Below are 6,704 nucleotides of genomic sequence, written 5' to 3'. Positions count from 1 at the left end.
AGCATGAAGTGCTCCAAAATCTCCTGATAGCTAGCTGCATTGACCCTGCCCTTGATAAAACACAGTGGACCAACACCAGCAGCTGACATGGCACCCCAGACCATCACTGACTGTGGGTACTTGACACTGGACTTCAGGCATTTTGGCATTTCCCTCTCCCCAGTCTTCCTTCAGACTCTGGCACCTTGATTTCCGAATGACATGCAACAGTCCAGTGCTGCTTCTCTGTAGCCCAGGTCAGGCGCTTCTGCCGCTGTTTCTGGTTCAAAAGTGGCTTGACCTGGGGAATGCGGCACCTGTAGCCCATTTCCTGCACACGCCTGTACACGGTGGCTCTGGATGTTTCTACTCCAGACTCAGTCCACTGCTTCCGCAGGTCCCCCAAGGTCTGGAATCGGTCCTTCTCCACAATCTTCCTCAGGGTCCGGTCACCTCTTCTCGTTGTGCAGCGTTTTCTGCCACACTTTTTCCTTCCCACAGACTTCCCACTGAGGTGCCTTGATACAGCACTCTGGGAACAGCCTATTCGTCCAGAAATTTCTTTCTGTGTCTTACCCTCTTGCTTGAGGGTGTCACTGATGGCCTTCTGGACAGCAGTCAGGTCGGCAGTCTTACCCATGATTGCGGTTTTGAGTAATGAACCAGGCTGGGAGTTTTTAAAAGCCTCAGGAATCTTTTGCAGGTGTTTAGAGTTAATTAGTTGATTCAGATGATTAGGTTAATAGCTCGTTTAGAGAACCTTTTCATGATATGCTAATTTTTTAGATAGGAATTTTGGGTTTTCATGAGCTGTATGCCAAAATCATCAATATTAAAACAATAAAAGGCTTGAACTACTTCAGTTGGTGTGTAATGAATCTAAAATATATGAAAGTCTAATGTTTATCAGTACATTACAGAAAATAATGAACTTTATCACAATATGCTAATTTTTTGAGAAGGACCTGTATGTGTGATTTCCAAAATACAGTATGGTTTAGATCACAAAATTACTGTTTGCAGTACATAAAGTGCACATTCTTTTGTATTGGGGGGTCATGTATAGTAGTGATGTCTCAGAATATAAACTTATTTCCATTTATGAACACAAACAATTACTTTAAAGGAGTTGTCAAGATTTTTAAACAAGGTTTCCAAGTTTTTATACTGATGACCTATCCTCAGGGTAGGTCATAAGTATCTGATTGGTGAGGTTCTGACTCCTGGCACCACTGTTGATTGGCTGTTTGAGGAGGCCACAGCCTCCTCACAGCTCACCATGCAAAGTGCCATCCATTTGATGGCGGCTGTGCTTGGTATTGCAACTCAGCCCCAGTCACGTGAATGGGAGGTAAACCAAAAAAGCATTAAAAAGGTAGACAACCCTTTTAAGATGAATGGTCCATTTGTGTGATTGGAGCCCAAACTTGCTGGCTGAATAGAACCTGTAGCAGCACCTCTGCCTCTATTCTATAGACTGTACTCATTGAAGAGGTTCTTCAAGAATTAGGAAAATGAAAAAACTTAAATATTACTTCATTATAAATATAGTCCTCAAATGCCTTTCTTTAGTTACAATGGCTAATTTTGTCTGGGGAGCAATCATCAGGGGAAGTAAAATGGCTGCCATCCTATTAGTCCACACAAAACCCATCCTAATTACACCATGGAACAAGTTACTTCAGAACACTGAGCTAAAGAGTTGCCTCATCCTCCTCTCTGCTCTGCTTGTCAAGGATTATGATCCTGAATACAGATAAGATCTTCAGCTGAATCTATGTGGGAATGGAGTTCATGAGGAGACATGAAGTACAGAGAGGACAGACTGTGGTAATGTGGGGCTGTGGTGATGGAGACTGCATACAAGAGCTGCTGCTCATTAACCCCCCCCCCCCCTCTGTACTTTATGTCTCCTTATAAACTCCATTCCAGAGATTCAGCTGAAGATCTGATCAGCAGTGCTCAGGTTCATAATTCCTGACAAGCAGAGCAAAGAGGAAGATGAGGCAGTTCCTTAGCTCACTGCTCTGAAGTCACTTGTCCTGCTGTGTGATTAAAGGGGTTAATCAACCCCTATAATGACCCCCCTGCATGGCCGCCACTGCATCTCGTCACCTGCTTCACCCGCGATGCTAGGGAGCCTCAAAGATGCAGCGGCGGCCATGTGGAGATCAGGAGCGACGCGGGGGTCAGGGGAGCTGGGTAAGTATAATCTATATGAGGGGCCTGGACATTGGGTGACATGTTTTACACTTTGGATAACCCCTTTAGGCAGGTTTTGTGTGAACTAATAGGACAGCAGCCATTTTATTTCCCCTGATGATTGCTTCCCAGACAAAACAAGCTAATATAACTAATCAAAGGTAAAGTATTTTCAGTAACTTTATTTTATTAATTTCCGAAGAACCTCTTTAAGTGCTGTGTATGTAAAAATAGAGAAGACTAACAAAAACCTGCTTCTGTCTTCTCTCCAGGATCCTCAGCTGTCTCTTAGGCCTCATGCACACGGCCGTTGTTTTGGTCTGCATCCGAGCCACAGTTTTGGGCGTCTCAGATGTGGACCCATTCACTTCAATGGGGCCGCAAAAGATGCGGACAGCACTCCGTGTGCTGTCCGCATCCATTATTCCGTTCCGTGGTCCGCAAAAAAATATAACCCGTCCTATTCTTGTCCGCGCTTTGCGGACAAGAATAGGCAGTTATATTAAAGGCTGTCCGTGCCGTTCCACAAATTGCGGAACGCACACGGATGCCATTCGTGATTTGCGGACCGCAAAACACACAACGGTCGTGTGCATGAGGCCTTATAGTGAGGGACCTGAGATACAGCTGCATACTTGCTGCAGCAACAAAGGTCAATATCTCTTTGAGTAAATATTACTGAACTTTGGGTGAGCTAATAATTTTATGTTTTGGTTAAAAAGCATCTTCGAAGGCTCAGAATTGTTTTTGTATTTATGGCTTTTTCTCCCTTTCATTGCACATTGGAACAATTTATCATCAACCGGGTAGAAAAATAGAAGCTAGTAAAAAAAATTATGATTTTGGGCACAGAAAGTTGTCTCAAAAGTTGTGCCTGTTAAGAGCATAGCAGTTGTCAATGGTCATTACATTTCACCTCTGACTTTTCAGAGGTAATTACTAAATCAATGACCTGATTGGTTATTATGGGCAACAGCATAATTCTTGTAAGATTTCAAGAATTTTTTGTTGATTCTGAAACGTAAAACATACCATCTTAAAGGGCACCTGTCATCACTTACCAGTAGGCGAAACGGTTGGCTGCCGTAGATCGGTGCTTGTCTGCAGAGTCCAATGATATCTCTGGTAGCTTTTTATAATTAGCAAATTACCTCCTAGTTATAGCTCGTTGCACCCAGAGGCTCTGCTCCTTTTCTCTTATGTCGCGCTCCCACAGCTGTGACAGACCGGCCAAGCAGTGAGGGCATATTCATGTCTGGCCCTGAAGGAGTGCATTCAGCACATGTGCAATAAAGGGATGGAGACTGCCGGGCAGATGGGCAATCTACCTTCCATTTACTGAGCATGCTCCGAACGTGGTCATGCGAGATTTCAGGACAGGCATGAATATGCTCTCACTGTCTGGCCGGTCACAGCTGTGGGAGTGCGGCATAGGCAGGGCCGGCGCCACCCATAAGCAGAGTACGCCACCGCGTAGAGCACACTCTTGCTGGGGGCGCCGGTGCTCTGGAGTCTGGCCGCCAGTGGCGTCGTGAGGTGGATGCGCCGGCTGCGGGCCGCACCGGGTGACACCAGTCTGATGGGGTGTCACCCACCGGACCCATGTTCCCAACAGCACTAGCACCCCCGCCCCCTTGTACTTGTGTTGCTGATCTGATCCTGTACTTGCCGGCTGCGCGGGCATGAGTTCAGTCACTTCGGCGTGCAATCCCGCTAGACCCGTTGCCTTCCCGAGGTGGGTCTTGCGGGATCATGCGCCGCAGTACAGGATTGCGCGCCGAAGACACTGAACTTAACTGAACTCATGCTCGCGCAGCCGGCAGTACAGACTGTGCAGGATCAGTGACACAAGTACAGGGGGGGGGGGGGTCAAACTACATAATGGAGGAAAGTCTGGGGTCAAAATTAACTTGTGTGGGGGCAAAATTACTTAGTGGGGAGAAAATTACTTAATTTCGGGCAGTGTGGGGGGCAAATTACTTAATGTGGGGCAGTGTAGGGGGCAAATCGCATAATGTGGGGCAGTGTGGGGGCAAATTACTTAATGTGAGGCAGTGAGGGGGCAGATTACTTAATGTGAGGCAGTGTAGGGGGCAGTATTACTATTGAGGGGATTCTAGAAGGGAATTACTATTGGTGGGACTATGAGGAGCACTATTACTATGGGGGCACTATTATTTCTTCAGGATTGTATTTGTGGTATTGGGGCCGCGGCACAGCGAGCAGCAGGATAACACTGTGGGGACTCCAGGTTGGGGGATGATGATAGAAAAGTGAGGACACTAAGATGTCTGTGTGTCACACTCTGCAGAGACGAGGAGGCTGAGAGAAGTGTCCGGACCGAATGGAGAAGATGATGACAGAGAAGATCTACATTGGAGGAGACGTCACCTGGAGACCCTGGATGTGAGAGGTACGTGCTGCTGTATATGTGCTATGCTGCTATGTTATGTTTTGCATATGATAAAATGTTTACAATTAAAATGTTTTAATTAAATGTTCTATTTTACTATTTTTATTATTTGGTCGAAAGGCTGATTGGGGGAGGGGGGATTGTAACAGGACTGCTGTAGAATATCTAAAATTAGCTTGTCAAGTAAAATGTTGCATGCAACAATCAATAAATAGGTGGCCGACAAAAAAATGGCGGGTCCAAGGGGCGTGGTCAATGGGCAGAGTCAAGGGGCGGCAAAATTAGCTTTTGCCTAGGGTGGCCAAAATCCTTGCACCAGCCCTGGGCATAGGAGACAGGCAGCCAAGCCTCTGGGTGCAAGGATGTGCAATGACATGCCCTCGTTTCATCTAGGGAATAATTTGCATATCGTAAGTCTTTTTTACATAAGAAGTCTGCATACAAGGACCGATCTACAGCGGCCGACCGTTTCACCTACTGGTAAGTGATGAAAGATGCTCTTTAAAAGGGTTGTCTGGTGTAGAAGACCTACAGTATCTTTAAATACCCTACTGGGGAGTTGATAGAGAGGGGTCAGAAAAGAAAATGGCTACTAAGAGCATCTCTCTGCTGCTGGACGACCTTATATTTATTTCCATGAACAGCCTGATTACTTCAGTAGGTACTGTCTAATGCTTCAATTGCCCTGAGGCAGAGCTGCAGGAAAAATAATCACTTGCTTTTAGGCTCTTCCACATATTAGAGCTAATAGTCTCAGAGATGGTGGGTGTCTTCCAAATGGGGACTATCTAAAACAGACAACTCTTGACTATGTGTAAATGTATAAAACCCCACTAATCATATATTTAAAAGGTGCCAGATCGGAGTATAAACAGATCGGAGTATAAACTAGAATTATCTTGATATATATAATCATTCTGTCTAGTCTTGACGGGATAGTCCATGGTCAGACAATTATAGAGGATCTCTGGGACCTCTATCTCCCAGGAAAATAGTGGTCACCTAAAATGAGCAGTCAGTTCTCCAGTGAGTCCACTTACAAATGTGGACACCACTGTCCATCTCAACTCACTTAATAGGAGTCAGATGATACATATTGACCTGACAGTTCAGGAGCCAAGAGGTAGGACCCCCACCTATCAAACATTTGTCTGAAGTGTGAATATCCCTTTAAATATAACCGTTATGGTATTACAAATATTTGTTTGAACATATTGATCTGTATACATAGTGTCATGGCTTCATCCTAGGTGGTTTATATTTAAGGGTTTTCTAAGATTAGAAAAACATGACCGATTTTTTTCAAAACTGTCTCCACAGTTGTCCACTGGTTGTGCATGGTATTGCAGCTCAGCCCCATTCATGTCAATGGAAATGATCTGCAATACCACTGACAACGTATGCATGGTACTGTTTCTAGAAGAAAGAGGACATGTTTTTCAAATCCTGGAAACCTCTTTAATAAGATATATTGACAGCAGACAAATATTGATGTAAATTGATGTAAAACTGATTAATGTATGACCGATGGATGCCCAAAACAACAGGACACCACCAATAAACTGAGTCTCTAATTATTCTCCATCAATGTATATTCCAGATAAAAAATAAAAATATGGGCCTACAATTTGCAGACATTGTTGTAATATTCTGTATGTTACTACAGATCTTGTATTTTTTAGTATTGAATTTATAACATAGACTGATCATCCATAACATTAAAATCACCTGCCTTGTGTAGGTCCTTCTGATGCAGCCAAAACAGCTCATGACCCTGTCACTGGTTCCCGATTGTCCTTCCTGGGTCCACTTTTGGTAGTTACTAACCACCACATACCTGGAACACCCTACAAGACTGACCTTTTTAGAGATGCTCTGACTCAGTAATCTAGTCATCACAATTTGGACTCAGTCCAGTTCACTTAGATCCTTATATTCTTTCAATACATCAACATCAAGAAATAATTGCCTAATATTCCCCACCCCTTGACAGGAGCAATTGGTTATTCACTTGACCTGTCAGTGGTTTCAATCTCATAGCTGGTCGGTGTACACTACGTTATTTTATATATTAGGATTTTTTTTACTTATATGATGTATGACAATTAGG

This window comes from Bufo gargarizans, chromosome 5 (genome assembly GCF_014858855.1).
Source record: "Bufo gargarizans isolate SCDJY-AF-19 chromosome 5, ASM1485885v1, whole genome shotgun sequence".
Classification (NCBI taxonomy): domain Eukaryota; kingdom Metazoa; phylum Chordata; class Amphibia; order Anura; family Bufonidae; genus Bufo; species Bufo gargarizans.
The sequence above is the reverse complement of the archived record's forward strand: the minus strand, read 5'-3'. Positions refer to the sequence as shown.